The sequence below is a fragment of the Chiroxiphia lanceolata genome, chromosome 20 (assembly GCF_009829145.1).
Source record: "Chiroxiphia lanceolata isolate bChiLan1 chromosome 20, bChiLan1.pri, whole genome shotgun sequence".
In the NCBI taxonomy this organism is placed as follows: domain Eukaryota; kingdom Metazoa; phylum Chordata; class Aves; order Passeriformes; family Pipridae; genus Chiroxiphia; species Chiroxiphia lanceolata.
The window spans coordinates 2,388,361-2,403,705 of NC_045656.1; the positions used below are offsets into that span (position 1 = coordinate 2,388,361).

Here is a 15,345-nt window from a genome sequence, read left to right on the forward strand (position 1 = left end):
TTAATTAATGAAAGAGAATTATGTAATTAGGAACTAATGAACATTGATTTGTTTGTTAAAAATATATAAAAAGTGTTGTGTTGGTGTCTGTGTGGAGGCAGGATTTTGGTGACTGTGGATTCACAGCCAGTGCTGCAAATCAAGTAATGCTTGGCTTTCTACCACTAAAAATGGGTGTTATTTCTGTTATCCCAAGGATTTTGGAATTATTTGGCAACTGAACCACAACAGGCAAACTGCTGACACCACCACAAGGAATGACAAGGGGGGAGTGACAAAAGGCCACATAAAGGTTTAATTGGGAGCCCATTACCCACTCAGCTTTCTAACAACTGCTCTGGGGCACATTAAAACCAGCCAGGAGCTGGAAAAGCATCTGCTGCCTGCAAAAGTGATGCTCCTTCAGCTTCTGGGGGCCCTTGGCTGGTGCACCCCTGAGACATCACGATCTGAGTGTCTACTTGAGGTCAACAATTGTGCTCTGAGCTCAGGCACAGACTCGAAAGGCAGGACTTCATTCTGCAGGTGCTGAATTAATGGGATGGAGATTTAATTGTAGGAGCAATTTAGATCTCCAGCAGGCCTGGAGGCTGTGAAAACAGGCAGGGATGATGGAAACAGTCCCATGGAGGTTTAGTTGTGGGTACTGTCTCTTAATATAAGGTCTGTGTTGACCTTGTGTGAGTAAGAGCTGGGATGTTTCTGCACATTGTGGAAGAGACACATTCGGGGAAGGAAAGTCAGGAGCAACCTCCTCAGTGGAGACTGGACTTGCTTCATATTCAGAAAAATTATTACATATAAAATATGATGTAATATATCATAGATAAAAATAATCATGTCACCATATCCACTAGAAATTTCTGAGCTGCAATAACTCCCCCCCCCCCCGGGATTCCTGAAATCCTCAATTCCTGTTGCAATTACATTTTTCATATCACCTCTATCCCTCCCTGAGTCCCTGGATGCAAGAATGTGACAGAGCACTTCCAGGTTGTTTCTTCCTGCAGATTCCACGCCTTGGCTCCTATAAATCAAATTATTTCTCCCCTTTGCTTCCCATCTGCTTCTCCAGGCGAGTGTGGCACATCCAGGGGCAGCAGAGGGGCATGTCCTGTCCTGGGAAACTTTGTCAGGGAGGAGGAGTGAAGTCAGCAGTGATCATCATACGGAGAGCAAAGAGCCAGGCTGGAAGTGGAGAGAGGATTAGGGCTTTTCCTGGTGAATTTTAATGGCCTTTAATCAGCCACTCCACGGTGATTACCAGCAACATTCCGAGCCCGTGTTTCATATGCAAGTTGGACATGACGTGATTGAAATGGGTTTTAACTCCTCTAATTTAATTCCTGCATGGCAATCAACACTCAGCTGCCTCTGAAGACAGGGAGAGGGAGAGGGAGAGGGAGAGGAAGAGGGAGAGGGAGAGGGAGAGGGAGAGGAAGAGGGAGAGGGAGAGGGAGAGGGAGAGGGAGAAGGAGGAGAAAGGAGAGGGAGGAGAGGGGAGGAGAGAGGAATTATTCTTCAGTCTATGGATCATGGCTCCCCCGGGCAGTGGGCACAGCCCCAAGGCTGCCAGAGCTCAGGGAGGCTTTGGCTGATCCTCTGGGGCACAGGGGGTGACTCTTGGGGCTGGGCCTGTGCAGGGCTGAGGGTTGGGTTGGATGGTCCTTGTGAGTCCCTTCCAACTCAGCATGTTCTGGGATTCTCTGGTAGGATCATCTTTACCCCACGGGAACACAGAGAGCTCTGCAGGAAGTTTGTAGAGAGAACAATTCACCACTGCAACTGAAAAAATGCACTAAAAAAGTGGTATAATGAGTCCCAGAGTCCCAGAATGGTTTGGGTTAGAAAGGACCTTAAACACCATCCAGTTCCACCCCTGCCATGGGCAGGGACATCTTTCACCAGACCAGGTTGCTCCAACCTGGCCTTGGACACTCCCAGGGATGGGGCAGCCACAGCTTCTCTGGGCAACCTGTGCCAGGGCCTCCCCACCCTCACAGGGAGGAATCCCTTCCAATATCCCATCTATCCCTGCCCTCTGGCAGTGGGAAGCCACAACAATTTGCTACTGCTCTGTAAGTAAATCTACAAGTAAGGTTTGCAAGGATCTGTCAGCAGTTCTAGAGATGCCCTAAATGCCCTAAACCAGGGACATTTCTCCTGCCCTGGGAGCCAGCCAGGCTCTGAGCAGCAGCTCCAAAGCTTTGCCCAGTGGTGACACCTGACAAATTGCTGTGAGTTTAAAAAACTGGAAAACCCCCATTCAAATACCTTCAGGTAATTTTCATTTGGCCAAGTCCTAAATGGATCCATTTTCTGTTACAAATGATATAACACAAAACCCCATTTGATTTGTTTGCTGCAAAAACACGCTCCAGATAAATAAGAACGTTGTGTTACTTTTGAGTAAAACACATTTTAAACCATGTTGATGAAAAATAGGCACATGTTCAGTCAAAACATTGCAGGAATTCTGGGACTAATGGCAATTTCAAAGTCTTGGCTGAAAGTTCCACTTGGGCAAAAACAAAGGGCAATTTTTCAAGAAAATTGAATTCAGGAAAACATGTTGATTATCTCTAATCACCAGGGTAACTATTCTCTAAGGTATTACCCAGGTATCCCAAGTGAAAACACCATTTCCCTACAGGAGGAAGGAGCACAAACAGACTCAGCTCTTCCCTCAGTTCCGGAGACCTCGATCCTGAAGGATTTTTGCTGCCATTTCTCTGCCTGTGCTGTTGGGTCCAGCATGAATCCAGGAGCCATAAACCAAAGAACAAATCTAAATCTTCTCATCAAACTGAGAGCAGGACCCAAACTGTTTGCCTGGGAGAGCCAGCACACATCCCTTCCCAGCCCCAAGGGGTGTTATTTTGGACCAGTTCAGCCCTGTCCCACCGGAGTTTGCTTGTTCCCTATTCCCCTGTATTCTGAGGCACAGGAAGAACTGAATTTATTCTTTATTTCCTAAATCAAGGGCTTAACGTGGACTGAACTGAGCCTGTTCTCCATAGGAGGAAACCATCCCTGGAGGGGTTTGAGGGAACACTGGAGGTGGCACTCGGTGCCCTGGTCTGGGTGACAAGGGGGAGTTGGGTCACAGGTTGGACTCAACCATCTCAGAGGTCTTTTCCAGTGATGCTGTGAAACATGAACTTGGGAGAACTTTCAGAAGATGCAGAAGGTGGCAAAGCCTCAGCAGGACAGAGCTGAGGTCCCTTCTCCACCAGCCTGGACACACCGACATCACGGGGGTTTGTTCTCCTTCCCTTAAACACTTTACGAAGTTAACAAAACAACAACAATCCTGGGGAAGGGGTGGTATTTTCCACACCTATCCCACACTGAATCAGCCATTCCTGGAGGGTTTCATCATCATTTGAGTCTGTGATTATGATATGTAATATATTCCATTTTTGCTCTGAAACTGCCCTTGGGATTTGAGCCCCTCTGACTGTCAGTAGGACAGAGGGACACAGGCTGAAGGGGGGTTGGAATATTCACACAAGTGTTTCTGAGCCACGAGCTCAGCGGGGTTTTCATGCCAGTTGTGTTAAAGATGTGGCTTTAGGAAATGCAAGGATGGAGCTGATGTGTAACAAGAAGTTACACATAAAATATATCCTGGGGACAGGATATGTTTTAACTTCAATTATAGTCATGGAATGGTTTGGGTTGGGAGGGATGTTAAAGCTCCTCTCATTCCACCCCTGACATGGGCAGGGACACCTTCCACTAGCCCAGGTTGCTCCAAATTGGCCTTGGACACTTCCAGGGATGGGGCAGCCACAGCTTCTCTGGGCAACCTGTGCCAGGGCCTCCCCACCCTCACAGGGAACAATTTCTTCCCAGTATCCCATCCAACCCTGCCCTCTGTCAGTGGGAAACTCTTCCTCCTTGTCTTGTCTCTCCAGGCCCTTGTCCAAAGTCCCTCCCCAGCCCTGCAGCACCAGAGGTCACTCTGGCTATTTTAGGAGTAGATCAAGACTGGGCCACAGAGCCACTAATGGGAAAAAGATCTCAGAATCATGGAATCACAGTGGTTTGGGTTGGAAGGGACCTCAAAGCCCATCCAGTCCCACCCCCTGCCATGGGCAGGGACACCTTCCACTAGCCCAGGTTGCTCCAAGCCCTGTCCAACCTGGCCTTGGACACTTCCAGGGATCCAGAGGCAGCCACAGCTTCTCTGCCCAACCTATGCCTGCCCCTCACAGCCAACAATTCCTGCCCAATATCCCACCTATCCCTGCCCTCTGGCAGTTTAAACCCTGGCTAATTTAGTGAGAACATGGGCCTGCACACCAACTAGCCCTAAAATAAATATTAATATTGGCTCAATTGTCTCTTCATACAAAGGCCACAAGTGCTGGAAGCTGAGGGTCCTGGGTTTGTCTTCCCAAGGGAGTGCCTGAAGTGCCTGAATTCTGTCACCTCCACAGAGCCTGTCTGCCTTTGGGACAGCTCTGCTCAGAGCCTGCTCCTCTAAAATGCATCAAAATGCATCCCTTTATTTCATTTGTCTTTTCCTTGCTCTGTCACTTCCAAAAGTTCGAGGAACTGGAGCTTCACCGGGGAGCTGATGGATTGACAACGATGTTTGCTGCTAATAATCCCCCAGGCAAACCAACCTCGGGGGGGGGAAACATCTAAACCAACACACTCAGCAAGAGTGGGAAGAGATTAAAAACATGCAAATCATTGTTATGTGATTATTTTCCTCCAGGGAAGGCAACAGCCTCCTACTCCCTGCTCCAAAAATGGGGCAATTCCATGAACTCCACTGTGGACCTCTCTGGGTTCTCTCCAGAGGGTCGTGTTGCTGCACAGTGTGGGAATGTTGGACACTGGAGAACAGCTCTGGAGGGAACTGCACCACCCTCCTGGCTCCTTTTGAACAGAGATCTTGCCCCTCCAGGCTACATCTGCTTATTTACATGAAAAAAAAGGATCAAAATCAGTTTGGAACCCTTCCCACCAGGCTCACAGTCTGCTGAATACTTCCACCAGCTTCCTCAGGTTGTTCTGCCATAAGTGTCTCCACCCTGACCCATTCTTTTACCTGTCAGTAAATGTGTGGGGATACATAACTACCTGTTTTAATTACCACTTTATAGTGTGGTGTGTTATTCAACAGCCAAAATAACAAAATCATCTCTCTGTGACACCATTCCCTCCACCAGCTCTGGAGGCTGCACCCAGCTCAGAGGGCAGGATTGCTGTCTTTGCCAGCACAGAAATACACCCAGAGCTCCACAGACAGGCAGAAAACACACAGGCAAAGAAACAATTTCTCAATGAAGTGGTAAATTTGTTTGGAAAAAAAAAAAAGCCTTTAAGAAATTTCTCTTGAAGATCAGCATCTTTCCCCCCCACACACTCTGTTGGGGCTCTGCTGGGAAATTGTAATAATAAATTCAGAGCCTGAATTTATTCTGGCTCTGGCACAGGGAGAGGTGATGCCACAGCACCAGGAACACTCTCAGTACCTTCACATCCCCCCCAGCCCAGGAAATTCCTGCCAAGAGCCAAACCAAAGTGCAACAGCCGCATTGGCAGCACTCGGGGCACAAGTTCTTGGAGAAACCAAGGCAAGAGTTTGTGCAGATCCCTTGGGAAGGGGAGGGAGAGGTTGGCCCAGCCCCCATCCCACCTCCTGCCATTGGAGAGGTCAGCAAAGAGGAATGGAGGGAAATGGGGCAGCATGGCCAGGGCATCTCCATCCAGGGAAAGATACCTCAGCAGGGATGGCCAGGGAATCCTCTCCACCTTGATGGGCAAGGGAAAACCTTCCTGTGGATCACCAGGGAAACATCTCCACCCTGATGGATAAGGAAAACCTCAGCATAGATATCCAGGGAAACATCTCCACTCTGATGGTCAGGGGGAAAAAAACTCAGCATGGATGGGCCAGGGAATCCTCTCCACCCTGACAGCCAAGGGAAAACCTTCCCATGGATCATGAGGGAAACATCTCCACTCTGATGGCCAGGGCACAAATTCAGTGTGGATGGGCCAGGGATCTCAGCCCTGGTGGATGAGGGAAAACCTGAGTATGGTTGGGCAGGGAAACATCTCCACCCTGATGGTCAAGGGAAACCTCCCTGCAGATCACCAGGGAAACATCTCCACCCTGATAGATAAGGAAAAACCTGAGCATGGATGGCCAGGGAACATCTTCACCCTGATGGATAAGGAAAAACCTGCTTATGGATGGCCAGGGAATCCTCTCCACCCTGATGGCCAAGGGAAAACTTTCCTGTGGATCACAAGGGAAACATCTCCACCCTGATGGCCAGGGCACAAATTCAGTGTGGATGGGCCAGGGTAACATCTCAACCCTGATGGATGAGGGAAAACCTGAGCATGGATATCCAGGGAACATCTTCACCCTGATGGATGGGGAAAAACCTGATTATGGATGGCCGGGGAAACATCTCCACCTTGATGGATAAGGGAAAACTTGATTATGGATGGCCAAGGAAACATCTCCACTCTGATGGATAAGGAAAAACCTTCCTATAGATCCCCAGGGAAACATCTCCACCCTGATGGTCAGGGGGAAAAAAACCTCAGCATGGATGGGCCAGGGAAACATCTCCACCCTGATGGATAAGGAAAAACCTTCCTATAGATCACCAGGGAATCATCTGCACCCTGATGGATAAGGAAAAACCTGCTTATGGATGGCCAGGGAATCATCTCCACCTTGATGGATAAGGAAAAACCTGCGTATGGATGGCCTGGGAATCATCTCCACCTTGATGGATAAGGAAAAACCTGCTTATGGATGGCCTGGGAATCATCTCCACCCAGATGGCGAAGGGAAAACTTTCCTGTGGATCATGAGGGAAACATCTCCACCCTGATGGCCAGGGCACAAATTCAGTGTGGATGGGCCAGGGTAACATCTCAAGCCTGGTGGATGAGGGAAAACCTGAGCATGGATATCCAGGGAACATCTTCACCCTGATGGATGGGGAAAAACCTGATTATGGATGGCCGGGGAAACATCTCCACCTTGATGGATAAGGGAAAACTTGATTATGGATGGCCAAGGAAACATCTCCACTCTGATGGATAAGGAAAAACCTTCCTATAGATCCCCAGGGAAACATCTCCACCCTGATGGTCAGGGGGAAAAAAAACTCAGCATGGATGGGCCAGGGAAACATCTCCACCCTGATGGATAAGGAAAAACCTTCCTATAGATCACCAGGGAATCATCTGCACCCTGGTGGATAAGGAAAAACCTGAGCATGGATGGCCAGGGAATCATCTCCACCTTGATGGATAAGGAAAAACCTGCTTATGGATGGCCTGGGAATCATCTCCACCCAGATGGCAAAGGGAAAACTTTCCTGTGGATCATGAGGGAAACATCTCCACCCTGATGGCCAGGGCACAAATTCAGTGTGGATGGGCCAGGGTAACATCTCAGCCCTGGTGGATGAGGGAAAACCTGAGCATGGATGGGCAGGGCAACATCTCCACCCTGATGGATGAGGAAAAACCTCAGTATGGATGCCCAGGGAAACATCTCCAGCCTGGTGTCCAAGGGAATCTCCCATCCCATGGTAACTCAGGACAGCTGGTGCCTGGAGAACCATCTGCCAGGGCCACCAATGTGCCACCACCTTTGCTCCTCACAAACACCAGGCTGGGCCAGCAAGGCAGTGCCCAGTGCCAGGGGGACACCCAGGGGTGGTGGCTGGGTGGGCATGGCAGGGCAGCAGTGGAAACCCTTCTCTTCCATAGGAAATTCCCAGCAATCCCCAACACAACCTGCTCCTTGTGCCTCTGCACAAGCAGAAATCCAGAAATGCCCTCTGGAAGAGGCACCAGGATGCTCCAAAAGCTGCTTCAGGGCTGTCCCATGAGGTATTTTGCTGATAAAACTGAAAATCTTAATATCTGACCAGGCTGGATGGTTCCAGGTGGGTTTATTCAGAATCCCAGAATCCCAGAGTGGTTTGGGTTGGAAGGGACCTTAAAAACAACCCAGTCCCACCCCTTGCAAGGGGCAGGGACACCTTCCACTAGCCCAGGTTGCTCCAACCTGGCCTTGGACACTTCCAGAGATGGGGCAGCCACAGCTTCTCTGGGAAGCTCTCACTGTTAGGCCTCCAATTAATGAAGTTTTAATGAAATCAGGGCTTAGAAAGGAGATGGAGTTTTCATGGATCAGTGACATTTTTTATTAGAAAAAATGCCCTGATCAACTGTTGAAGATGCATGTCCTTCTCCAGAGCTGGAACAGCAGCTGATGACTCTGAGCCTGGAAACAGATTGACTTTATTAATACATTTCATAATTTGGTGAGAAAATTGGGATTGGTAGCTGCAGAGCAGGAGAGGCTTCAGCAAGGCTACAGGTGAGGTCCTTAGCCCAGTGGGATGAAGAGAAATGGGGAATTATTGCCAGGGAATGATTTGGTGTCAGGAGAAATCAGTGAGTGAGGAAAATTTTACTGTGTCACAAAGCTTATTTTCCATATCCAGAATCACAGGATGGTTTGGGTTGGAAGGGACCTTAAAGACCATCCAGTCCCACCCCTGCCATGGGCAGGGACACCTTCCACTAGCCCAGGTTGCTCCAACCTGGCCTTGGCCACTTCCAGGGATGGGGCAGCCCCAGCTTCTCTGGGCAACCTGTGCTTCTGGCTTTACATGTTCAGGTTCCAGCAAAGGGCACCAAAAATCTTGGATACACGCTGGGAAAACCTGAGTTAAACCCTGTGCTGTAGAAATTTCCTGGTAGCAGGACCTGCAGGTCCTTCCTCAGCGCCACAGCATCCCCTGCTCGTGTGTCTCACACCAACAAACCTCAGCCACTACCTGGGCTACAAATATCCCACCCCAGAGATCTTCTGCAGCTTCTCCATTTCCATTTTTCTAGAAACCTTCCTTCCTTCCTTTTTTTTTTTTTGTTGTTGTTGCAAGCAAGTCATTTCTTTTTTAGCTTTTCTTTCACACAAAAGGTCATTTTCTTTCTAAACACATTTTTTCCCTGCAAACAGTTGCCAACACTTGAGGGGTTTGTTTGTTTATTTATGAGCAATGCAGTGTTTATTTTCTTGGTTTTGCCTCTAATTCTTCAATTGCGGTGTCTCTTTTCCTGCTTTTCCCTCTAATTCTTCTATTTTCACAGTGTTTTTGCTCCACTGAAAGCCAGGGCTGGGAGACAGGGCAATATATGAATTCCCATCTCAAAGTGGGGATTCTTTAGGACAAAGAAATAGAAAAAGGCCACCACCATCAAGCCTCTTTTAAACAATTCCCAAGCTCTGATCTCCATTAAAATCAGACTTTTCTTATGGTCAATTAAGGACTCGACAAATTTACTGCAGTGCAGTGAAAGAGGGGATTTTGTTACAGGAACTGAAGTATCCAGGGAAGCCAAAGGCAAAGTCCTCCAGTGACACCCGGATTGCAGATCCTGACTTGAGCAGAGGGGAAGGCTGGATCCTGGGATCTGGTGCTGCTTGGGATTTAAGGACTTGCCTCTGGAAGAAACTCCTTCCCAATCCTGGGAGTGCTGGGATATGGGATTTGAAGACACAACTGCTGTTGATAAAACTCCCCTGTGTGTTTTTGTGCTGCCTCTGCCCCATCACCCAAAGGCACCTTTCAAAGGCATCCAGAGAACAATGATCCCCATCCCAACACAAGCAGCTCTGGGAATGTTTCTGGTCCTCAGAGGGGCTGGAGAATCGGATCCCCCGGGCAAGGAGGCCACAAAAAGCTCCAAACCCTCTCCCCAACCCTGTGCACACATCAGATGATGCTCACACAGAGTCATACTTCCTAAACATTTCTCCTCACATTTGCAAGCAAAACCACTGAGCAGTTCCTGTTTCCCACATCAAGCAGGGTATGGGAATAAATAATAACCCCCCCCTAAAAAAGCCACAGAGCTGCAGCCTGAGTTTATATATAAACTGGCCTAGAAAAAATAACCTCTGTACAGCAAGAGCTGGTGGGGTTTAAGTCCATGAGTGTGCACAAAGCCCCATCAGCTCCTGCCGGGGCAGCTTTCCACTGTCATCCCACAGGCAGGAAGCCTCTGGATGTGAGCTGGCTGCTTTAAATAGGCTGTGAACCAAAGCTGGAGAGCATTTCTGAAGGCTAAATGTGTCAGGAAGGTGGCTGAGGAGAAAAAACCCAGCGGGACAATGAAGCTGTGCTTTTTTGCTGCTCTTGGTTCACAGCTGCTTCCAAAACGTTGCCATTTCCAGAGCCTCCAGTTCTGAGCTGTGAATTTGATCCTGGTGACTTGAGAAGTGGATTTTGTTACAGGTATAAATGTACAGCGGTGAAAATGAGGTGCCTTCACAGAAAGGGATAAAATAGGGCCTCCCGAAATCGCTCACTCCTGCCTGGTGGTGGATCCATACCCTGCAAAGGGGTTACAGGGAGGGGACAGTCTCCCTGTCCAGGGACAGCTTTACCAGCATGATCCAGGAACCTCTGCAGGGTTCACATCTGCACCAGCTGTGACAGCACATCTGTGCTGGGCACAGGGATCAGGAACAAAGAGCAGAGTCTTGTTGATGGATCCAGAGTTCATCTTTCCCAGCCATGGAGTGCAACAAAGGGAGATTTAATGGAGCAACCAGAACTGTCTCCTTCTGCTGATAATGGTCTTGGCACCAACAGAGCAGGTCCACTGTACATAAATCAGGAAGGTCCCTGAAAGCCTTGCTGGGACCTCTCAGGTGGCTTTGAGTGTCCCCAGTGCACACAACACCTGAGCCACTTTTCCAGACTTTCTTTTTACCACCTGGAGTAAAACTGGCACTTTTGCAGCACGAGGCATCTCTGCATCACTGAGTCACAGACTCACAGGATGTGCTGAGCTGGAAGGGACCCCCAAGGATCATGGAGTCCAACCTGCCACCTGCCACCTGCTGTGCAGGACCCACCTCCCCAGTCCTGCCTGTCCCCCCCAAAACTGCAGAGACACCTCCCCAGTGGGGAAACGTGAACCCTGAGCAGCAGAGCCCCTGTGTTGGTATTCTGCTCTTCCTGCTCCTGCAAAGCAGCTTTATTTATCCCAAAATAAATGTTTTATCCCAAAATAACCAGGGACACCACAGCTGAGTGGATGGTCCAGCCCCATCCCCTGGTGCAGGACAAAGCTGCCACAGCTCCAATGCTCCAGCACAGGAGGAAATGCTGTTCCCTGCACCTTCCACATGCACACAGTGAAGGGAGAAAGGGGGGGGGGAACATAATCAGTCCTCTCAGATGATCCCTGTACAAAGTATTGACTTTTCAAAATAATCTCATCAGTGCTGCTGGGCACGGGATTTATTCTGCTCATGGTGCAGTTGCAGCCTTGCTGTTTAACCATTCAAACTTGTTCTGACTTCCAAAAGCATTTTAAGCCAAGACAGAGGTTTATTTTAATTAAAACCCTGTCATCCAAGGTTGTTATTACTTCTGGTCCTGTTCCTTCCCCCAGGGACTGGAGATCCTCCACGCTACATCCTGTAGAACACTTGAGCCTGAAGGTCTTTGCACTCAGCAACTGGACAAAAAAATTGTAAATGAATATGAAATCTCACTTTCTCCCCTCTCTTTTCATCCCTGGCAGGGCACAGGGCACAGATTTGGAGTCTGTTTGCCAAAAAAACCCCAGGAGCTGCTATTTACCAATACTGATGTTTGGCTTTCCTGTGATGCTCTGGGTCTAAATCCCTTCCCAGCCCTGAATGGCCCTGCAGTGGAAATGCCTCCAACTCACCTGGACAAAACACAGTCCTGCTTCCAGCCTTCTAGCTCCTCCTGACTCCCACTCTGCCTGCCCAGGGCTGGCTAAGGGTGACCAGGTGTGTGCAAGAAAAAACATTTAAGATGGTTTAAGAGTGTCTTAAACATTTAAGACAGTGAAAGATGTCTGTGCTTGGGTAAATACCACTTCCACTTGCACACAGGGTGAGAAAACCCTCTGGAAAACAGAGCAGGAGCACCTGGGGATGTTCTCCAGAAGGGGCTTGGTGGGAGCTGCATCTCCCAGGGGAAATGATGGATTTTTGGGATGGAAAATAGTCCATGTTTCCCCACCTCTCCTGATGTCTCATTGGTGTATTTGCAGGGCTGAATTTTGCCTCCCCTCAAACGACTCCTGATCCTGTGCAGGGAGCAGGGAGAGCCATTCCAGGAGGAGCAGAACTGATCACTCCTTCCTGGGAAAGCAAGAGCAGGATGCCCAAAACACACACTGATAGGATTCAGTTTAAGGGATGAGCCTGAGAGGAGCTCAGCTGGGTAGAACCTGGTGCTAACAAAGCCAAGCTCAGGGTTCAATCCCCTGTGTGGACTTGTGGTCCCTTGTGGTCCTCGTGGGTCCCTCCCAGCTCAGACCTTCCTGTGATTCCAGAGAGTCTAAACAATTCTGGAAATCCCACAGGGGAAAGCAAGGAGGGAAAATACATCTGAAGGATGTATAGAGACCCTCCATGTCTCTACTACCTGTCCAAGCTCAGGTCTTGGCTGAATCCCCCCTCTCCCAGGCTGTCCCTTGCTCTTGGGGCAACACATGGTAGCTGGGATGCAGCCTTTCCCTATTATTTCAATCCTGCCCTTTCCACATATGATTCCTCTCTCTCCTTCCTATTCTTCCACTGCTTCTACCCCTTTCCCACCTCCTGTAGCCCTCCTGCTGGTGTGAGATCCATCCCCTCTGCAGCTCCTCCCCTCTGGAACCACCTTCCTGTGTCCCACCAACTCCCTTCCTCCTTCACCTGCAAATGCAGCTCCAGGCCTGCTCCTTTGAATTCCTGCCTCCTTCTGCTGCTGTTTGTAATTTAACTGTGTAATTGCACTATTTCAAGGGATTTTAAGGCATGTTTGGAACAGAGTTGGCACAGAAGTGCCCCACTCTAAAAGTGGGACCCTCAGCAAAAATACCCCAAGAGCCAAACCCATGAGAGTTGGAGTGAAGCTGCTTGGATGGAAGAGGGGGAGGCACTTTCTGGATGCCAAGGTGGATCCTCTGTCCCCGTGGGACTGATGGAAGAGCCTCTCCCAGGTGCCTGTTGCTGCCTGTGGCTTTGGGGTGGGGTTTCAGGCTGGCACTGCCCACCCAGGTGACCCCCAGGCAGGGCTGTCCCTTCCTGTGCCACCCTGCCCTGGGCACAGCTCGTGGGCACTGCCCCCTCCTTGGGGAAGGGCTCTGGCAGCATCCCAAGCCCCCTCTCCCTGCCATTCCTTCCCAGAAAATGGGAAGATTGCACGTCAAGGAGATGTGGGAAGCACAGCCAAGCCCGGATGCTGGAAAGGGCTTTGTTTCCCATCAGGAATCCCACTGGAGACAATGCAGAGCCATAAATGCTCAAAGATGAGGTGACTTATGGCCCTGCAGATGCCTTGGGTAAAACCAGGCAGGAATGGGAAGAGGGAATCTGAGTGACACCTATGTAAATTTTCCTTGCTTTTTCTTTTTCTCCTATCCCAGGAGAAAAGCAACCTGAGCCAAAGCCTTCCCTTCCAAGGCTTTGAAATCCAAGGAAGTGCTATGGAAAGAGGTGTATTTTTACCCTTACAAGGAGAAGATCACAACCATTGTTTCCTGAGGCTGGTGGGATCCAGTCAGGGCTTTGTTTCCTGCAGAGACCCCCCCCCAGGGCTGTCCCTGCCCACTGAGGGGGTAGTTGTTGAAGTCTCTGCTCAATTTTCCCTCATCCCACCCCAGCTGGGGGGGAACAAGGTCCCTGGGGTAGGGAAAGCTGAGCCCAGGATCCTGCTGCTCCAAATCCACAGCTCCCATTCCCCCCCCTGCCCCTCTTCCTCTGGGCAAAGCCACCTCAGGCATTCCTAGGGGCTGGAGGGGCACTGAAAAGCAGCAGCTTCACCAGGAGAATTCAGAGAGGGCTCCAGGCTGTTCTGCCTCCCCATCCAAGAGCTCATGAGCTTGGCTTTCCCAACAGCTCCAGTGAGGGGCTGGAAGGGGAGCCTGGAAGGCTCAGTGGGACAGGATGGTGCTTCCTCCCCTCCTTGGTGCTCTCCCGTGCTGGGATGAGGCTCCCAAGGCACAAAACATTCCTGGTTCTCCCAGTCCTGCCCTTCCTGGTGTCCTCCAGCCCTCACCTCCCCCCCAAATTCGTTACAAACCAGAGGCTTCACCCCCACCAAACTCTTGCTTTGACAACCAAATCCTGGGATCCAGAGCAGGATTTCCAGGGTTGTTTCTGTCACGTGCCAGCAACAAGCTTTTAAAAGACTTTAAAAATACTTTTAGAAAGCTCCACCCAGTTCAGTCTGGACTGTGCTGGAGGGCAGTAAAAGACAGAAATGCTCATTTCCAGGTTTGGCTCTTGTGATTCCTGAAGAACTTGGTCACAGCTGAAGTGTCTGAGCAGGCAAAGGCTGTTGATGGCCAGTGAAATGAGCAGCAATCTCACAGGAAGCCACACATTTAATCCACTGGCAAGAAAAGTGCAGCACTGTGGGTCTGGAGAGGTTTAATCCCTGCCATAACAGCCTGGACTGCTTTTCCTGGAAGCTCTGATGCTGTTGGAAATCCCACTGCAAGGCTGACAAAAGGCAGCTCCCACTGGCAGATCAAACCCCCCTAAACAGGGTAAAACGTCCTCTATGCCAACCCAGCCCTCAGCCTGGGCACTGAATTCACCCCAGAAGCACCAGTGAGACCTGATCTCCTGGGCACACTTTGCTCCTGATCTCCTGGGCACACTTTGCTCCACAGGGAGCATCCCCCACCAGAGCCCAGGGATGTGGAACACGGCACATTTCGGAGACCAGTCCTGCAGATTCAAGGTTCCCAACTCCAAAAATTCACAGGAAAAATCCTTCTCTCTTCCAAACCTGAATTCCAAAATGCTCCTAAAGATGTTGCCAAATATCTGGGTGATTTGTGGTGTCCATTTATCCCAGGAAGGGCTTTCCCTTCCTCCCACACAGGGCTCAGCTGGACACAAGTCCCTCCAGCAATGCCCTTTACACAGCCCATGGATCCCAAGGCTGACAAAAGGCAGCTCCCAGTGCCAGACCAAACCACCCCTCAAGGTAAAACATCACCTGTGCCAACCCAGCCCTCAGCCTGGGCCCTGGATTCACCCCAGAAGCACCAGTGAGACCTGATCTCCTGGGCACACTTTGCTCCACAGGGAGCATCCCCCACCACAGCCCAGGGATGTGGAACAGCGACACAGTTGTAAAGATTCAAGGTTTCCAACTCCAAAATCTCATCAGGAAAAATCCTTCTCTCTTCCAAACTGAATTCCAAAATACTGCTAAAGATGTTGCCCAAATATGTGGGTGATTTTTTGTGTCCAACTCCATCCATCCACAGGAAGGGCTTTCCCATCCTCCCACA

The 15,345-nt window shown here is 49.9% G+C and overlaps 1 protein-coding gene across 4 annotated transcripts in view; it reads right to left on the reverse strand.

Moving 5' to 3' along the window:
• The window catches only part of CALN1 (calneuron 1), a 163,197-nt gene that overhangs the window by 41,015 nt on the left and 106,837 nt on the right, over positions 1-15,345 (reverse strand). The gene's annotated exons all lie outside the window — the stretch shown is intronic.